Source organism: Lissotriton helveticus, chromosome 1_1 (assembly GCF_964261635.1).
Source record: "Lissotriton helveticus chromosome 1_1, aLisHel1.1, whole genome shotgun sequence".
In the NCBI taxonomy this organism is placed as follows: domain Eukaryota; kingdom Metazoa; phylum Chordata; class Amphibia; order Caudata; family Salamandridae; genus Lissotriton; species Lissotriton helveticus.
Window position 1 is genome coordinate 54,825,060 of NC_136057.1, and position 20,562 is coordinate 54,845,621.

General features: G+C 50.5%; 1 protein-coding gene and 1 pseudogene across 3 annotated transcripts in view; one reads left to right on the forward strand and one right to left on the reverse strand.

Annotated features, from left to right (window-relative positions):
* Window positions 1-12,744, reverse strand: part of LOC144822806 (uncharacterized) — a 169,954-nt gene extending 157,210 nt beyond the window's left edge. For both annotated transcript variants that reach the window (XM_078680916.1, XM_078680748.1), the window contains exon 1: window positions 12,635-12,744. The gene's annotated coding sequence lies outside the window, so the exon portion shown is untranslated. The remainder of the gene's footprint in view (window positions 1-12,634) is intronic.
* A 601-nt stretch (window positions 12,745-13,345) lies between these two features.
* The window catches only part of LOC144758185 (uncharacterized), a 49,633-nt pseudogene continuing 42,416 nt past the window's right edge, over window positions 13,346-20,562 (forward strand). The window contains exon 1 of the transcript XR_013595596.1: window positions 13,346-13,507. The product of XR_013595596.1 is annotated as an uncharacterized LOC144758185 (transcript). The remainder of the gene's footprint in view (window positions 13,508-20,562) is intronic.

Below are 20,562 nucleotides of genomic sequence, written 5' to 3' on the forward strand. Positions count from 1 at the left end.
TAATTAGCACCGGGCATCAAAGTGAAGGGAGTGGGAGCTCTGCCCCTGCCTGTCGGTGCATTGGGGGAAGGGGGGACGGCGGTTCCTGCGTGAAAAGCGCTGTGACCCGATGGGTTAGCCATGAACATGCAAATGCAGTGCAAGAGTCAAAGTGTCGGCCCCGGTGCCACTGCGCCTTCTCCACTCTTGACAGCACCTTCTCCAGGCTCACACCTCCCTCGGTTTTTCAGGGCTGGGCGCATGCGCAGGGTCTTACCTTACTCAAGTGTTTCAGGACGAGGTGGGCGCACTATCAGGATTCCCTAAAGATGTCCAGGGCGCGGGCACACGAAGATCAGTCACTGGGGTGGGGCGGGGTGAACAGACAGGAAGCGCCGAGAGGGCCCATCCTCACCCTTCCAGGCACTCTGCTCTTGGCAACTCCCAACACGCCAACACACATGTCATTCAAAAGAAAGAACAAGCGAGTTTCAAACAGCAAAATACAAATTGGGCGGCACACTATGCTAAGCACAGATTTTTGGCTTAGGTGTTTTTTATGCCATGTCCTTTACATTGGCGACACCCCTTTGAGAGACCCCCTTGTTTTTTCATCCCACTTAAAGCCCTGCTAGGGATACACTTGGAACCCAGCCTGCTTCAGTTTCTAGCGTGTGCTCTGTGGTGGTCTTAAACACTTTCATGTCTCACATCTTTATTCGCGCAGTTATTAAAAACCATTGCAACTATAGAACAAGTGTGTTCGTATTACCATGGTGACCAACTCCTGAGTCATGCTGCGAGCTACGCACGGGCACTAGTGATGACTTTTAAGAACTAGTCCCATCTCCCCACCACCCGCCCGAAGGTGCCGTACCTCGGATGTAGGCGCACTTGCTCTCGTCCAGCTGGCTGCATGATGACCCGCCCTTGTGCCTCCGGGACGGGGTGCTCGCGGGTGCCCGGGTCAGAGCGGTCAGTGGCCGGCGTTGGCTGTTCAGGGAGGGACTCCGCGCGGATGCTGCTCCCAGCTCCTCTGTGCGAGCTCCCGTGCCCCTTTTCAGTAAAAATGAAAACTTCCTGCCAGAGGCCGTGATGTCGGGATGTGTAGCCGTGAGCGTGCACATCCCGAAACCGGAAGTTTGGGTGCGTCACGCCTGTCGTGGGGCGGGACTTCCGTCTTCTATGGGAAGCCCACGCCCACGGAGTGGCTGGCCCAGAGAAGCAGTACTGACGCGGGGCTCCCATGCCTGAGGGAGAGCCCCGCGGTGGCGGCAGAAGTCAGGAGTGGCGGCTGAGGCCACCGATGGTGAGTGGGGTGGGGGGGAATGCGCGTGTGCGTGTGTATGTGTGCGTGTGTGTATGTGTGTGTGTATGTGTGCAGGTGTATGTGTGCAGGTGTATGTGTCTGTGTGTGCGTGTTTGTGTGTGTGCTCAAGGAAGGGGGGCTGGCTGTGTGTGTGTGTGTGTGCGCGTCGTTAGTGCATGCTAGCCAAGCGAAAGCAGGGGCTGTGTGTGTATATGGAAGTACGTTTACGCAAGCGCGACTCTTTAGAAGCGCATCCACAGACATCAATCGGCGCGTGCCCCAGTCTGTCCCACTTGGCAGGCAAGACGACCACAATAGATCTCGCTGGCGACAGCGCTTCCTCGCTGCATCACCAGCGAGACCTAAAAACCGATATATAGAAGGTCACAAGATCCTTTCTGGATTGGATTTACATTTCCTGTTTTACATGAAGCATGTGAAAAGAGACCCCAGTCCAGACACCGACCTGCAGGCAGCTGATCGCGTTGCCACTAAAAAACTAATTTATGGATTTGGACTCGCCTGACTCTGAGTCTCACAGTGTCACTGTCACTTACTTGACTGAGACGCTTGCACTGGCAGTTTAGTTTGTGGGTCAGCCGCCCGCCTTTCTCCTCAGAATCTCGGCCGCTGTAACAACAGTCTCTCCCTCTGCAAACGTGCATGGTGTGTCACCCCCGGCATCAGACGCACTGAAGCTCAGCATCAGGTGCCTCTGCTGCACAGTGGCATCCACAGCGCTGCGGTCCCGTGGGGTTAGGTCGGGCGGTAGTAGGATCATGGGTTCCAATTTACCACCATGCGGCGGTGCGAGCAGTACTGCTGTGACTTCCATTGCACAATCTTACTGCAGCACGAGCAGCTTGCAGGGCGTAACGTCGGGGGGCGCCTATGACGTCACTCAAAACTATGCTGCGCCGAGGGGGAATCGTAAAGTCTCAATGAAACTTTGTAGCACTTGCAACATCTACCTCAGCCAATCCCCAAGCGGTGCGTGAACAGCTCGCTCACCACAGCGCGATGCCAGCCACTCACTCCAGCTTAGTTTAGTCATAATAGAAGCCCACCGGCTTGACAGCAGAGGCGCGAGCTCTGCCTAATATGCATGACAATGCATTTCAGTGCGGTGATGCGGATCACCACACTGAAAGGCATTTGTCTAATGCGTGATGCACGATACTTGGCAGGGCTGCTAGTTGAAATTGGCTGCAACGGCCGGCAAATATTTTCTTTCCGAGCTGGGAAGTGGGGCGACAAATGTCGTAAGTTTCCTATTTCCAGTGGTGCGTACCTCAGCTGCTCCAAGTCTCGTACTGGCAGTCCTGCTGTTTATTTCAGTGCAAAACGAGGATTAAAAGTATCCGATTGCAATTAAACAGACATTGTGCAATGTCGATAGTTCATGCTTTGTGCAGGCCTTTTATTTCCGTGAATCTGCAAAAAGTATATTTTTTTTAAATGCTTGCGGCTGATGCCGTTTAGCAGAGGAGTGGTGGGGAATAGGGAGATAAAGTGAATGCCACTTGGCAGTAAAAGTAAAGTAAAGTCCACATTTGTAAAACGCACAATCACCCATAAGGGTCTCTAGGCGCTGGGGGCCGTCGGGAAGATTAAGCGAGCTATTGCCCAGAGTCACATGGTGCTGGGCTAACCTGCCGCCGGAGCCGGGGATCGAACCGTGGTCCCCAGATTCCAGCGTCAGTCGCCCTGGCCGTGGCGCCACACCTCTCCCCTAGCAGCACCACTGAGAGCAAGTAGGGTATAACAGCAATGGATGCACGTGGAGGTGATGCAAAGGGAAAACATAGAACATGGAGGGGCAGGGGAATTAAAGTTGAGGATGTGGCTATGGGAATGGGAAACAAGAAAAAAAGCAGGAGGGGGGTGGGATTCACTCGCGGGAGCAATAATTGCAACCAGATGGTCCACGCACGCCACACGAGTGGATCTCCTGACGTGCATTGAAGGCAATGGAACGCGTGCACGTTCTTGGCTGAAAAGACAGAGCGCTCGGAAAAGGTCATTTTCCTTTTCAGCGCAGGCACTGCGAAGGCTCTACCTAAAAATCACCCTGCTACTCTATTTCATTTCAGTATCTCAGCAAGCAGAGCCTTTAGCTGGACCAGGTGTATATCGTCGACGTTTCAACCCTATATGCGGCATATTGTGTAGTCAAGGCGGGTCTTCATCAGGACTGTGGTGGGGGGAGGGATGGCAGCCTGCAAAGTCAGATAGAACTTGCATTAGGGACATTTAATTAGGGAAGTCACGGTGTGTTCCACCAGCCAAAAACCATTATCATTATAAGGATAAGGTGGTAACCACTCACCTAACGATAACCGCAATGAATCGTGGGCTCCACGGAAAACAAGCCCAAACCCCCTTAAAAGGAAGCCCAAAATCAAACTAACATCTAACCAAAACAATCCCAACTGACAATCGACATGAAAGATTGCAAAAAAAGTAATAAAAAATACAAGCAACGGAGCGGGCAAAGGCGCGGCAGGCAGCACGAATACAACTGTGACATTAAGAAGAGATGAGAGGGAGGAATTATATATTACAGTGTAAGCAGCAATGACTCTGAAGCTGAACACAGGTAAACAATAACAGAGAAGGAAACCAAGAAGAAATAGTCCCCTAAGGAACAGATACAGAGCAACAGAATAATGATACAGTACTTAGCCCCTGCTGCTGGGAAGGACGGAAGAGAAAAAGGAGGGTGAAAGAGGCAGGGATGACCACTGACAAGCAAGGACTTTTGAAGGACACTGAAACAAGCAAATCAAAAGCAGGGTGATGGCTTTAAGCCAACATGAGAAATTACAACAGTTCTTAAAAATGCTCGACCTAAAAAACGAAAGTAATGTCTTTAAACTGGTAAATTGATAAGCAGGGAAATGGCTGCTCAAAGGGCCCCTATCAGAAGAAAACAGTCTCATACAAATATATGGGTGTTATGCTGGACTCAAGGGCCTCCTACGCGGCAAAAAAAGGAAGTATTAGAGGGAAAGCAACTGCGCTCAAATTTGCCTTTTAACATTATTGAATAGTGTCTGAGGTCATAACCTTAAATCGTTCATCACAGTGATAAAGTCAAAATTGCTCCCGACTTTATCGTATGGCGGCGCAATAATGCTTGGTGAAGATGTACAGCTCTTGCGTAAGCGCATAATATGGACCTATAATGAGTCCTTCAGTTGCATAGGTCGGCCTCACCTTCGCCTGAGCACGTCCGACTTGAGTTTCACTGGTAAAGCAATCTTTAGCTAGACAAGGGGCCTTCTGAGAATGCAGCCACAAAGAGGAGCGCTCCTAATGACTCGATGGCAACTTAGGTTTAATTAAATTAACTTACAAAGAGTGAAAGGATGCTTCAATAAGTATTTACAGGACAGTACTTAGAACCTTGGCGATATGTGGCTCCTGGAAACAAGGAGCACGTTTTTAAGAAAGCAGGGCCATATTATCAAGGAACAGCGTTAACATTATCGCCGCTTTTGTGGCAGGAAACTGATGATGAAGGACATCAAACCTGGCCTTCTATGGGAATTCACAAGGACATATTATCAAGCCCCTTATCGATGCTTTAGCGGCAGCTTCCTGCCGCTAAAGCGGCGATAATGTTATCGCCATTCCTTGACCAAATGTATCCGGCTAAAAAGTTGGTTGGAGGATAAAATGGCGTTAGCCAAGCTCCCACATGGGTGGCTAGTGTTAAAGTAAAAAGTGCGATGCCAGACAGCAACAGCCCTATTCGAAGCAGCATATTCTGTGACCATCAAGAGGAAACTTATGTTAATGAGATTTGGGTTGCTCCCTAGCCTGGGCTTTAAGCCTAAGTGGCCGGAGGAGGGACACTTGCCACTGGACAAAGAAAACATTCGTGCCCATCCTCTGCCCGCGCCTACTGGGCCTCGGGGGGACCTGCCACCTCATGAATTCTTAGCCTTAGCAATAAGAACTTGCCGCTCAGCGGCCGTGGGGTCTTTAAACCCCCGAAACATCCAATTGAACATTCGGCTGATGCAGTTTCTTGACAATTTTAAAGGCTTGATTAGGGTAAAGGACCTCTCCTGGCAGGGTCTGAGTCCGCCTTCATTCAGAATGGGTGCCAACAGTCTGGCGCGTGTGGGCACAGTGGGCTCCCAGAGACAGGCTGCCAGGGGCACATGAGGCCTGAGAGGAATTCTGCACCCTCTATCCCGGGTGAGGTGGACCCAAGATCCTACATGCTCTTCGCTCCTGGGTTCAGGAGGGGAACTTGTTGCACTTTGCACCCAGTCACTTTGCTTCAGTCACTTGGCGCCCAGTCACTTTGCACCCAGTCACTTTGCACCCAGTCACTTTGCACCCAGTCACTTTGCACCCAGTCACTTTGCACCCAGTCACTTTGCGCCCAGTCACTTTGCACCTAGTCACTTTGAACCTAGTCACTTGGCACCCTGGCACTTGGCGCTCAGTCACTTTGCACCCGGTCACTTTGAACCTAGTCACTTGGCACCTTATTAACTTTTTACTTTAACACTTGTCTATGTTATGACGGGGAGAGGGACTCTTTGGGTGTTTTAACCCCTTCCAGGCTGATGAAGAGCTCAGCTCGTCATGAGCGTAACCTGACGTGCGCTCAAAATTACCGCATACAGCGGGAAAAGCCGCCGCAGCGATGCGGTTGACATGATGAGACTTAAGCCCTCTCTACAATATCTGCTGCTCTGGTCGAGCGGATGCGCCCAAGCCTGTGTTTTGATTATGTTTTTGCTTTTGTAAATGATTATTTACCCACCTGAGTTAAATGCTGTTATGGGTCCCTGAACGTTTCATGGGCAGATCTAAGAATCCCAAGGGGGGAGCTGGGTGCATCAGAGCTTTGCGATGCACTTTATGTACATTATAATACCCATGTGGCCATGTCCAGGTTTATTCCATCTGCTGCTGTGAGGGATCCATAGGATGCCTTGAATATGTTGTGATAAAGCGCTGTGTCTGCCATACTCTGCATATAGGCGCTGTGTTTATCATCTGCTGCTGTGAGGGATCCATAGGAGGCCTTGAATATGTCGTGATAAAGCGCTGTGTCTGCGATACTCTGAATATAGGTGCTGCGTTTATCATCTGCTGCTGTGAGGGATCCATAGGAGGCCTTGAATATGTTGTGATAAAGCGCTGTGTCTGCGATACTCTGAATATAGGCGCTGTGTTTATCATCTGCTGCTGTGAGGGATCCATAGGATGCCCTGAATATGTAGTGATAAAGCGCTGGGTCTGCGATACTCTGAATATAGGCGCTGTGTTTATCATCTGCTGCTGTGAGGGATCCACAGGATGCCCTGAATATGTTGTGATAAAGCGCTGTGTCTGCGATACTCTGAATATAGGCACTGTGTTTATCATCTGCTGCTGTAAAGGGATCCATAGGAGGCCTTGAATATGTCGTGATAAAGCGCTGTGTCTGGATACTCTGAATAGAGGCGCTGTGTTTATCATCTGCTGCTGTGAGGGATCCAAAGGATGCCCTGAATATGTCGTGATAAAGCGCTGTGTCTGCGATACTCTGAATATCGGCGCTGTTTTTATCATCTGCTGCTGTGAGGGATCCATAGGAGGACTTGAATATGTCGTGATAAAGCGCTGTGTCTGCGATACTCTAAATATAGGCGCTGTGTTTATCATCTGCTGCCGTGAGGGATCCATGGGAGGCCTTGAATATGTCGTGATAAAGCGCTGTGTCTGCGATACTCTGAATATAGGCGCTGTGTTTATCATCTGCTGCTGGGAGGGATCCATAGGAGACCTTGAATATGTCGTGATAAAGCGCTGTGTCTGCGATACTCTGAATATAGGCGCTGTGTTTATCATCTGCTGCCGTGAGGGATCCATGGGAGGCCTTGAATATGTCGTGATAAAGCGCTGTGTCTGGATACTCTGAATAGAGGCGCTGTGTTTATCATCTGCTGCTGTGAGGGATCCAAAGGATGCCCTGAATATGTCGTGATAAATCGCTGTGTCTGCGATACTCTGAATATCGGCGCTGTTTTTATCATCTGCTGCTGTGAGGGATCCATAGGAGGACTTGAATATGTCGTGATAAAGCGCTGTGTCTCGATACTCTGAATAGAGGCGCTGTGTTTATCATCTGCTGCTGTGAGGGATCCATAGGAGGCCCTGAATATGTCGTGATAAAGTGCTGTGTCTGCGATACTCTGAATAGAGGCGCTGTGTTTATCATCTGCTGCTGTGAGGGATCCATAGGAGGCCCTGAATATGTCGTGATAAAGCGCTGTGTCTGCGATACTCTGAATAGAGGCGCTGTGTTTATCATCTACTGCGAGAGTTAGACGGATTGTCTTTAGTTTTAGGCCTGGGCTCGGGTCAGGTTTTTAGACTTCTTTAGTGATGGTTGAGTGAATGCTTTGATGGTTTCGGTTTCTATAAACCAATAAACTAACACAAGTCAATCTTTACTTTTGTAATGTGTTCACTTGTAATTGTTCCTCATGTGAAGCCTCTGACACCTTCGGGTAAAGTCCGCGCGAGGTAAAAACGCATCAAATGAAATAAAATAAAAATAATAAATAAGTGATATGAAGACGGGGAGGGGGGGGCTTTAAAAGTGACATCAGCCCCAGGGTGGGGGGCTTTAAAAGTGACGTCAGACCCGGGGTAGGGGGGGCTTTAAATGTGACGTCAGGCCTGGGGATGGTGGGCTTTAAAAGTGACGTCAGACCCGGGGTGTGGCGCTTTAAAAGTGACGTCAGTCCGGGGTGAAGTAAGTTCCGGGGTGGGGGGCTTTAAAAGTGACGTCACCCCCGGGGTGTGGCGCTTTAAAAGTGACGTCAGTCCCGGGGTGGGGGGCTTTAAAAGTGACGTCAGCCCCGGGGTGGGGGGCTTTAAAAGTGACGTCAGCCCTGGGGTGGGGGGCTTTAAAAGTGAAGTAAGTTCCGGGGTGGGGGGCTTTACACGTGACGTCAGCCCGGGGTGGGGGGCTTTAAAAGTGAAGTAAGTTCCGGGGTGGGGGGCTTTAAAAGTGACGTCAGCCCCGGGGTGGGGGGCTTTAAAAGTGAAGTAAGTTCCGGGGTGGGGGCTTTAAAAGTGACGTCAGCCCCGGGGTGGGGGGGCTTTAAAAGTGAAGTAAGTTGCAGGGTGGGGGGCTTTAAAAGTGACATCAGCCCCGGGGTGGGGGGCTTTAAAAGTGACGTCAGCCCCGGGGTGGGGGGCTTTAAAAGTGACTTCAGCCCCAGGGTGGGGGGCTTTAAAAGTGACGTTAGCCCCGGGGTGGGAGCTTTAAAAGTGAAGTAAGTTCCGGGGTGGGGAGCTTTAAAAGTGACATCAGCCCCGGGGTGGGGGGCTTTAAAAGTGACGTCAGCCCCTGGGTGGGGGGCTTTACAAGTGACGTCAGCCCCGGGGTGGGGGGCTTTAAAAGTGAAGTACGTTACAGGGTGGGGGGCTTTAAAAGTGACGTCAGCCCCGGGGTGGGGGGCTTTAAAAGTGAAGTAAGTTCCGGGGGGGGGGGGCTGCACCGACCTGGAGTGCGGAGGATTCACTGGACGCCGCGCGCTTCTGCCGCAGAATAGACCTGCGGGACCTCTCTGGGTATTTATAGCGCCTCCGGCGAGGGCTCGGGGGTCAGGGCACTTTATAAGGCAGCAGAGCCGGCGTGCTATCGAGCTCTGTACTCCCCCTTCCCCGTTTTGCGCATGCGCACATTACGGCACATGATGTCCCACCACGCCCACCATCTTTCAGTGTACCCCCTAATGTTTTGCATTTGCGCATGCTCTATTCAAACATGCCCTGGCCTCGTGCGCTGCAGAGCCCGCCTCGTGCCCGATGGAAAGATCAAGGTGCCCATATTCTTCCAAACAACATCTTTGCTTCCAAACCCAAGGATCGGCAGAGGAGATGCTCTCACTGGAGTGAACCGGTGAACATCAAATGGAGAGAAACCACTCCTGCATTCGCCAGCATCTTTTTCAGGTGTGAACTTCTACCAGAGCCATTCTCGCAGGAAGCCTGTTCATACTGCTTCTTCCTGGACATCTCTATTTGAGCCCCCTCTTCGTCTGGGTCCTGCAAGTGCATTGCTACATCTGCCTTCCTCTTTCTGGATCGACAGCATTCTCTCCTTTGTTCTAGACACACGCGCTAAATTCAGTCATCTTTATTGTTTCAGAACCAATCCGGTCCTGAGGAGAACCCCACCCTAATGATAGGGGTTTGAAACGCGTCGACCACCTTTTTGTCCAACGTCTGGTTACCCCTAATCTTGTTTTGCATTTATTTGGTTTCACGAGAGTTCTTGTGACAATTACAAACTGCAACAAATCGCTAAAATATGAAAAGAAATATTTAGGACTGATCTACTAACCGATGTTTGGACGCACTGTTTTCGTATTATTATTTCTTATTATTGTTTTCACTGTCTTGTAAGGATTGTGTATGAATGAATGGTTAAGCATGTTTGAAATTGTATATTTATATGGTTGTATATATTGTATATAAAAAAGTTTTGCATTTTGTATGTTGTATTTTCCAAGCACGACAAATAGTGTGCTAAAAAGAAAATGATCATGTTATAAATAGGAATAAACCTTCATGGTGTTAATGACAAACAGGTTGTTTTTGTTTCAATCAAAGCAGCTCTCTTTGCAATTTTTTTGGTTGTTGAATTGATATCCCAGAATTTGGCTTTTGTGTTGTTTATTTAGTCTGGTTGGACTTAGCCTTTCTGAGTAAGGAGTCAAGGCCCTTTTTGATTCTTGCATATTCTTCCAAACAACATCTTTGCTTCCAAACCCAAGGATCGGCAGAGGAGATGCTCTCACTGGAGTGAACCGGTGAACATCAAATGGAGAGAAACCACTCCTGCATTCGCCAGCATCTTTTTCAGGTGTGAACTTCTACCAGAGCCATTCTCACAGGAAGCCTGTTCATACTGCTTCTTCCTGGACATCTCTATTTGAGCCCCCTCTTCGTCTGGGTCCTGCAAGTGCATTGCTACATCTGCCTTCCTCTTTCTGGATCGACAGCATTCTCTCCTTTGTTCTTGCTGTTTGAACAATGGCACCCATGCAAACCTTTCAAAAGGCATGTGCGCTAGCGGATCCTAAGAAGCACTTGCTGGGCTACAAGTAGGCCTTTCTCTAGGTCGCATTTCATGCTCTGAATAACAGCACTGAACGTGTTTCGACTGGAAAGTTCCAGTGCATCATGACAAGGCTGTCAAATACAATAATTACCTTTGGCTTGGGAGTGACCCACAATAATTCGGACATGCCTTATACGAGTTGTTAAAATTAACTTCTCAGCAGGGCTGCTGTGTTTGAATAGGACAGTGCCTACAAGTCTCAGCAGGGATGATCTATTTGAATAAGACAGGGCCTGCACTTCTCAGCAGGGCTACTGTACTTTGAATAGGACAGTGCCTTCCGTTTTCAACAAGACCTTGAATGGTCCAGTACCTGCACTTCTAGGCAGGGCTGCTGTACTTTGACTAGGACAGTGCCTGCACTTCTCAGCAGGGCTGCCTGCACTTGTACACACATAAGGCAGAACCTGCACTGTTGGACAGTGTTGCTAAACTACAAGCACAGCTTTCACGGGAGCTGCTACTGTACTGTAAAGTCAGATAGCATACCTGAACTTAAAATAATAATGGTGTATTTAACAGTAAAACTAGATTTTGGGATTATGCTTGCCACTTGCTCTGCTCATGCTGCAAACCATGTTCACTCGCTTTATGTAACATAATCGGAGGAAACCTGTATGGTTGCCTTCACTGAAGAGTAAAATATAATAGTGCGAAGCCCAATTCTCTGCAGTGTCAGGATCTGCAGAAAACATAGCTGGTACCAGCAACTGTAGTATTGTGTTCCAACTCCTGCTCTGAGTAGGGAATGAGATTAGCTTCATCACTGCATGAACACAGAATCTCCGCCCGAGTGTGAGACCCTAACCTCTACAAGGGACCCTGCTCTGGCAGTGTGGGTCTACCCTTTCACATTTAATAATTCAGAAGAAGACTTTCAAATATTCCACTGCCTATGACAATCACCGCCCCTCTGCAGATATTGATACAGCTAGGGTTCTAAGGATTACAGCCGTTTCTATATATTATTGGAACTGTTGCCAGGCATGACATCTGGTCAAAACCTTTTGGTAAAAAAAGCAGCATTAAATGTTACTTACGTTTTTATTTGACTGAAGTGGTGCTTCAGGAGAACAAGGCTAGTACGCCCTCTATTCACTACCAATAATGAACCATGTTGTAGGACAAAGACTATCTACATGAAATGGTCGAAGTGCATTGAAATGAATGAATGAATGAAATGAAATGAAATGAAATGAATGAAATGAAAAGCGTTTTTGTTGAGCGCAAGAGCTGCCCTGAGGCGTCCAGGCGCTATAACTGGAATAGGGTCTACTAAGTGGAAAACCAAGGAAGGTCAGAAATTACTGAAACAGAAGAGTTTTGAGCTGCTTACGAAAGCTCAACAGATTGGAATTGCTTCTTAGGAGGTAGGGAAGGGCATTCCATAGATTGGAGACATTGTAGACAAAAGATTGGCCTCCTGCTCTGGCTCTCTGGATCCTAGGGACTTTAGCCAGAAAGGCATTAGATGATCGGAGCGATTTGTTAGGTTGGTAGGGTGAAATCAGGGAATGATTAATTTCGGGGCCGGTTTTCCAAAATGCTTGATGGGCTATACACAGTGATTTAAATTTAATTCTTTCCTTGATGGGGAGCCAATGCAGAGTTCTTAGGCCTGGTTTTATCGAGACTCTACGAGAGAGATTGCCAAGGTCTTAGTGGCCTTCTTGAAGTGCTAATCAATACAGAAATAAATAATTGGTTGGACCAATAGTGATACTATATGGATCAGTATAGAAAGAAGTACATAGAATTGTGTAGTTCGAAATAACAGAGAGATGCATCCCAAGTCCTAAGCGTCCTAAGTGACCGAGCACACGGCACTCAAACATCACAGAGATGAAAGAACCCTGAACAGCAGCCTACGTAACCTATACCATACAAACTCAAGACTTGTGTAACATTCTTAACCCCCACCTGTCGTCTTCTTCTCAGGATGGTGGTTCCAAGGAGCGCCCTTATTAGTGTCATCGATACCAGACAAGATGGCTGCAGGGTTAGTAGTGACATAGCTAGAAATGTAACATCCTTTACATTGTAAATCCTCACCCCCCTCCTCTGCCCCTCGCCCCCCCCTCCTCCCACCTCCCACCTCCCACCTCCCTCCTCCCCTCCTCCCTCCTCCCTCCTCCCTCCTCTGCCCCTCGCCCCCCCTCCTCCCTCCTCCCTCCTCTCCCCCCTCCTCTAAGTCTCACCCTCTCTTCTCTTCTCTTCTCTTCTTTTCTCTTCTCTTCTCTTCTCTTCTCCTTCACTCTGTTGGAAACTCATGATCAGTTTCTCTTCCGGGGCAGCAGCAGCGGAGCCGATGGAGCTCTCCTCAGGCCTGAGAGGGGAACAGTCTCCGGGTCACGGGGGTAGCGTCAGCATCAGCAGCGAAGGCGGAATGAGGCCTCTTCTCAGCATACCATAAGCCCCGCCCCCTCTCGCTCACCCATGTCTGCTTCTGGGTCAGCGGCGGCAGAGTCTCCTCTAGTATCGGCTGGTGATTGGCTCCTCAGGCCTGCAGGTAGAACAGTGTCCGGGTCAGCGGGGGCAGAGTCAGCACTAGCAGCTGAGCCCAGAGCACCTGAGGGTCGGTCTGTCAGTCCAGAGGAAGGAGGAGCCCTGAGGGTCTGTCCGTCCGTCCAGTGGAAGGAGGAGCCCTGAGGGTCGGTCTGTATGTCCAGAGGAAGGAGGAGCCCTGAGGGTCTGTCTGTCTGTCTGTCCAGGGGAAGGAGGAGCCCTTAGGGTCTGTCTGTCTGTCTGGCCAGGGAGGAGGAGCCCTGAGGGTCTGTCTGTCTGTCCAGAGGAAGGAGGAGCCCTGAGGGTCTGTCTGTCCGTCCAGTGGAAGGAGGAGCCCCGAGGATCTGTCTGTCCAGGGTTAGGAGGAGCCCTGAGGGTCTGTCTGTCCAGAGGAAGGAGGAGCCCTGAGGGTCTGTCTGTCTGTCCAGTGGAAGGAGGAGCCCTGAGGGTCTGTCTGTCTGTCCAGTGGAGAGGAGGAGCCCTGAAGGTCTGTCTGTCTGTCTGTCCAGTGGAGAGGAGGAGCTTGGCTGCAGTTACCATCAGTTTCAATCATAGACACATCAGGGGTAAGTGAGACCTCTCACAACCAAGAGGTGTGAATACAGCCAGGGGGTGTACTGACCTAACACCTTCATCGGGGGGGGGGGGGTGCAGGCCGCAGGTGTACCGACCTCACACCATCATCAGGGGGAAGAGGGGGCAATGTACTGACCTCATACCATCATCAGGGGGTGTAGGAGGCAAGTGAACTGACCACACCATCAACAGGGGGTGCAGGGGGCAGGTGTACTGACCTCACACCATCATCAGGGGGTGCAGGGGACAGGTGTACTGACCTCATACCATCATCAGGGGGTGCAGTAGCAGGTGTACTAACCTCACTCCATCATCAGGGGGTGCAGCCTGCAGGTGTACTGACCTCACACCATCATCAGGGGGTGCAGGGGGAAGGTGTACTGACCTCACACCATCATCAGGGGGTGCAGGGGGCAGGTGTACTGACCTCAGATCATCATCAGGGGGCGCAGGGGGCAGGTGTACTGACCTCATACCATCATCAGGGGGTGCAGGGGCACTGACCTCACACCATCATCAGGGGGTACAGAGGGCAGGTGTACTGACCTCATACCATCATCAGGGGGTACAGGGGGCAGGTGTACTGACCTCACACCATCAACAGGGGATGCAGGGGGCAGGTGTACTGACCTCACACCATCATCAGGGGGTGCAGGGGCAGGTGTACTGACCTCATACCATCATCAGGGGGTGCAGGGGCGCTGACCTCACACCATCATCAGGGGGTACAGGGGGCAGGTGTACTGACCTCACACCATCATCAGGGGGTACAGGGGGCAGGTGTACTGACCTCACACCATCATCAGGTGGTGCAGGGGGCAGGTGTACTGACCTCACACCATCATCAGGGGGGGCAGGTGTATTGACCTCACACCATCATCAGGGGGTGCAGGGGCACTGACCTCACACCATCATCAGGGGCTACAGGTGTACTGACCTCAGATCATCATCAGGGGGTGCAGGGGGCAGGTGTACTGACCTCACACCATCATCAGGGGGTACAGGGGGCAGGTGTACTGACCTCATACCATCATCAGGGGGTACAGGGGGCAGGTGTACTGACCTCACACCGTCATCAGGGGGTGCAGGGGCAGGTGTACTGACCTCACACCATCATCAGGGTGTGCAGGGGCGCTGCCCTCACACCATCATCAGGGGGTACAGGGGCACTGACCTCACACCATCATCAGGGGGTACAGGGGGCAGGTGTACTGACCTCACACCATCATCAGGCGGTGCAGGGGGCAGGTGTACTGACCTCACACCATCATCAGGGGGGCAGGTGTACTGACCTCACACCATCATCAGGGGTGCAGGGGCACTGACCTCACACCATCATCAGGGGCTACAGGGGCACAGACCTCACACCACCATCAGGGGGTACAGGGGGCAGGTGTACTGACCTCTCACCATCATAAGGGGGTGCAGGGGGCAGGTGTGCTGACCTCACACCATCATCAGGGGGTGTAGAGGGCAGGTGTACTGACCTCACACCATCATCGGGGGATGCAGGGGACAAGTGTACTGACCCCACACCATCATCAGGGGGTGCAGCCTGAGGTGTACTGACCTCACACCATCATTGGGGGTGCAGGGGGCAGGTGTACTGACCTCACACCATCAACAGGGGGTGCAGGGGGCAGGTGTACTGACCTCACACCATCATCAGGGGGTGCAGGGGCCAGGTGTACTGACCTCACACCATCATCAGGGGGTGCAGGGGGCAGGTGTACTGACCTCACACCATCATCAGGGGGTGCAAGGGTCAGGTGTACTGACCTCACACCATCATCAGGGGGTGCAGGTGTACTAACCTCACACCATCATCAGGGGGTGCAGGGGGAAGGTGTACTGACCTCACACCATCATCAGGGGGTGCAGGGGGCAGGTGTACTGACCTCATACCATCATCAGGGGGTACAGGGGGCAGGTGTACTGACCTCACACCATCATCAGGGGGTGCAGGGGCACTGACTTCACACCATCATCAGGGGGTGCAGGGGCACTGACTTCACACCATCATCAGGGGGTACAGGGGGCAGGTGTACTGACCTCATACCATCATCAGGGGGTACAGGGGGCAGGTGTACTGACCTCACACCATCAACAGGGGGTGCAGGGGGCAGGTGTACTGACCTCACACCGTCATCAGGGGGTGCAGGGGCAGGTGTACTGACCTCACACCATCATCAGGGTGTGCAGGGGCGCTGCCCTCACACCATCATCAGGGGGTACAGGGGCACTGACCTCACACCATCATCAGGGGGTACAGGGGGCAGGTGTACTGACCTCACACCATCATCAGGCGGTGCAGGGGGCAGGTGTACTGACCTCACACCATCATCAGGGGGGCAGGTGTACTGACCTCACACCATCATCAGGGGTGCAGGGGCACAGACCTCACACCACCATCAGGGGGTACAGGGGGCAAGTGTACTGACCTCTCACCATCATAAGGGGGTGCAGGGGGCAGGTGTGCTGACCTCACACCATCATCAGAGGGTGCAGGGGGCAGGTTTACTGACCTCACACCATCATCAGGGGGTACAGGGGGCAGGTGTCCTGACCTCATACCATCATCAAGGGGTGTAGAGGGCAGGTGTACTGACCTCACACCATCATCAGGGGGTGCAGGGGCCAGGTGTACTGACCTCACACCATCATCAGGGGGTGCAGGGGGCAGGTGTACTGACCTCACACCATCATCAGCGGGTGCAAGGGTCAGGTGTACTGATCTCACACCATCATCAGGGGGTGCAGGGGCACTGACTTCACACCATCATCAGGGGGTACAGGGGGCAAGTGTACTGACCTCTCACCATCATAAGGGGGTGCAGGGGGCAGGTGTGCTGACCTCACACCATCATCAGAGGGTGCAGGGGGCAGGTGTGCTGACCTCAGATCATCATCAGGGGGCGCAGGGGGCAGGTGTACTGACCTCATACCACCATCAGGGGGTGTAGAGGGCAGGTGTACTGACCTCACACCATCAACAGGGGGTGCAGGGGGAAGGTGTACTGACCTCATACCATCATCAGGGGGTGCAGGGGCACTGACCTCACACCATCATTAGGGGGTACAGGGGGCAGGTGTACTGACCTCATACCATCATCAGGGGGTACAGGGGGCAGGCGTACTGAGTTGTAAGTGCATGCTTTGTAAGTGCATGCGTTGTAACGTCATACATTCGTCCAGAATGGGTCCGTTTGGAGTTGTTACTCATTTTCATGAATACCTGCTCAGACCTTGTTTTTTAATGTTTGTATTCAGTGGGAGTTTGTCTCTGCAATGGATTAAGAGGTATACTAGGAGGAAACAAAAGCATATTTTTACAGAACTTCGTTTCTTCTCTCAGAATACATATCTTTATTAGGCACCTTTATCCACAGTTCTGTACATTGAATCCTTTGATATCCGAACTTTGTTCCCTAAAGTAAGGTGGTTGTTTTATTCATAACTAGCATATGAAGCTGACTTCTAGATCGTTGATATGCTAATAATTTGTGGGGCCCGGGCAACACATATTTGGGGCTCCCTATTTGGAATACATTTGAATTTATTACCACTTTTAGGGTCATTGAAGTCCGTGTGATACCTCAAAAATATTTAATAATGGTAAAACTTCAGAACCCAGGGCCGTCAAAAGCATCTAGAAGCCCAAGCTGGCTACAGTTCACCAGCCAAGTACTATCAAAGAAGCTTGAACAAACATTGATAAAGGTATTTCGTTTTGCGTTTGAGTCTATATTGTTTCTTGCAAAAGGATTTATGTGGCTGTCCAGTCAGCTTGTTACTCCTATTGCAGGAAATCCTGTTATAGGTTATGTGTTCTAGGTTTAGTGGACTAGTGCATAACATTACAATAACAAGCATTGGCATAGCCAATAGGTCTCGCTTGTGGGACCTTATAATTATTTTGTTTTGCAGCACAATATCCTTGTAACTAAATACTTTTAAGGTCCCACAAGCGAGACCTATTGGCTATGCCAATGCTTGTTCTGCTGTAGCTTCTGTGTGAGAGTGAAGTCTGTACATAGGCAAGATGTGAGCGTGCCTCCATGGCCCAAAGCGGCCTGCCAAGCTCTCGGAATTCCGGACGTCTTTTCGAGATAAGATAGTGTAGCTCCGCAGTCGGGGGGCTTGTGAGCCTTCGAGCATTACAACGCGTCCCTCCAAAAATTACAAGTGAGCATGTTACAAAAGCAAACGTTACGTTACATGAGACAATAGTGACAGTTGTGCAAGTATCAAGAGCAACAAAATACAAGAGGTAGCAAACGATATGTTCTTAGAGGAAACAAGCTTCTCGGCATTGCTGGACGGGGGAGTGGGGGGCTGGGCGGGGAGCAGCAGGCAGATGCGAGTGGAGCGCGCGCTGGAGAGGGAGGGGGTGGGAGGACTAGGCAGCGGGAGAGAGGGAGAAAGGAGCGCGAGGGAGGCATTTTTAGATACATGAAGCCAAAATTACAAGTGAGCATGTTACAAAAGCAAACGTTACGTTACATGAGACAATAGTGACAGTTGTGCAAGTATCAAGAGCAACAAAATACAAGAGGTAGCAAACGATATGCAATAGCATATCTGAGGGAACACGGCCTGGGGGAAGCTGGCTGGGGAGGGGGAGGAGAAATGAAAGGAAGGCTGTGTTTGCGGGGAGAGAGAGGGGAGGTGCTGGTGTGGGAGGGGGGAGGTGCTGGTGTGGGAGGAGTGCTGCTACGGCAAGGCTGTGTTTGCGGGGAGTGAGAGGGGAGGTGCTGGTGTGGGAGGGGGGAGTTGCTGGTGTGGGAGGAGTACTGCTAGGGGAGGAGAAGCCCTGGCCGTGAATGCTCGTGCATGTTCACGTGAACTGCAAGAAAACGGCAGGCTGAAACCCCTTAGTTTGAAGAGGATTTTGCCGACATGAATTCGATCCTATCCATTCCTGCGGAATGGGACAGGCTCGACCTAAAAAGACTTATACATAAAGCACTTGAACGTGTAGCCTTAGTGGCTGAATATTTGTAATTACAAATAAATCCCCTTTCACCATAGGCATTTCTGCTGCAGCAGCGAGATTCAAAGCACCGATCTCAGGATTTTCGCCATCGCATTTGTGAAATTCGAATAACTTTCTCTTTATTTCACTTCCCCTGCCTTGTCCATCTCAACTTCTATATATGTGTAAACCTACAGCTAAACACGAGCCGCTTTCAGTGGCGGGCCTTGGCGGGGTCGCGAACCCCAAATCTCAACAGCAATAATTTTGCCGGTTTCCCACAAACGATGCAAGGGCCACAAGTATTCCTTTTCAGCGTGTTTTTATTTTAAGCCAAGTCACTCAGCGCGTTTCGGAGGCAATCTTCTTGTTCACAAGTACGAGTGCAATGCAAATCACAGTGTTTATACAATATCATGTAACACACCTCTACGTAATAAACAGTGACAACAGATTCAAGGTGTTTGAACGTCCTCGGAGCTGGAAAAACAGACTTGTTTAGTCAATGTAGGGAGATACATCGTGAGACATTGTATTAAAATCATCATGCAGTATGTAAATTAAACATTAGGTCATTGCTGTTAACCTAAACATTTTTCTTGATTTTTTTACGTGCTTTTGCGAAAAGCATTAATTCCGCATCGTCATGTACGGCACCTTGTCATTTCCAACTAAATAAGTGCTGGCGAAAGTTCACTGTGATTATAAGATTACCACGTCATCTGTAATTCTACGCGCTTGGTGTAAAACATATCATTAGTGCTGGTGACCAAGCACGTAGAATTACAGATGACATGGTTTATCTTATAATCACACAGAACTCAACTCTGAGGTGAGGCTGGGTAGACCACGCATACACAGGAGAATGTGAGGGTTGAAGATGAGCAGACCAAGCATGCACAAGAGAATATGAGGGTTGAGGCTGAGCACACCAAGCACGCACAAGAGAATGTGAGGGTTGAGGCTGGGCAGACCAAGCATGCACAAGAGAATGTGAGGGTTGAGGCTGGGCAGACCAAGCATGCACAAGAGAAGGTGAGGGTTGAGGCTGGGCAGACCACGCATGCACAGGAGAATGTGAGGGTTAAATCCGGGCACACCATGCGTGCCCAAGAGAATGTGAGGGTTGAGGCTGGGCAGACCACGCATGCACAAGAGAATGTGAGGGTTACGGCTGGGCACACCAAGCATGCACTGGAGAATGTGAGGGTTGAGGTTGGGCAGACCACGCATGCACAAGAGAAGGTGAGGGTTGAGGCTGGGCAGACCAAGCATGCACAAGAGAATGTAAGGGTTAAGGCTGGGCAGACCAAGCATGCACAGGAGAATGTGAGGGTTAAATCCGGGCACACCACGCGTGCACAAGAGAATGTGAGGGTTGAGGCTGGGCAGACCACGCATGCACAAGAGAATGTGAGGGTTAAGGCTGGGCAGACCAAGCATGCACGGGAGAATGTGAGGGTTGAGGTTGGGCAGACCACGCATGCACAAGAGAAGGTGAGGGTTGAGGCTGGGCAGACCACGCATGCACACTACGGAGCAGATTTATTATTTTTTAGTGCAGCATAGTTCAGCAGTTAGGTGCAGCGCTGTGATGTGCGAGGGGGAGAGAGCCACGCTGAGCTAGATTTATGAAATACAGCACGCTGCTGCTCACTACCCCTGCACTAGTACACAGTCTACCTAGTGCCACACATAACCTTTACACCATAAGCCAGAGGTGTGTGTGCTGTCAAGCATAGGATTCGTACTGGAAACACACCATTCCAGTATAAAACCTATAGAGTAATCCTTAAACACTCCAGAGTTTGTATTTGTCAATAGCGGTGGCCGTAGTCCTATCTAGATCGCATAATGCCAACCGTGTATATGTAAGAATACCCAATATCACCATTCACGCGCCACACCTATATTGAAATAACAAATCCACTATCAGACCCTGTGCCTCAGCCCTAAAGGGTTGAGAGGTTAAGCCCCTCACTTCATTGCAAACCTAGTGGAAATACATACACCCGTACAAAACCAGAGATTGCCTCACTTAAATTTACTTTCTATTCCAAAATTACAGAA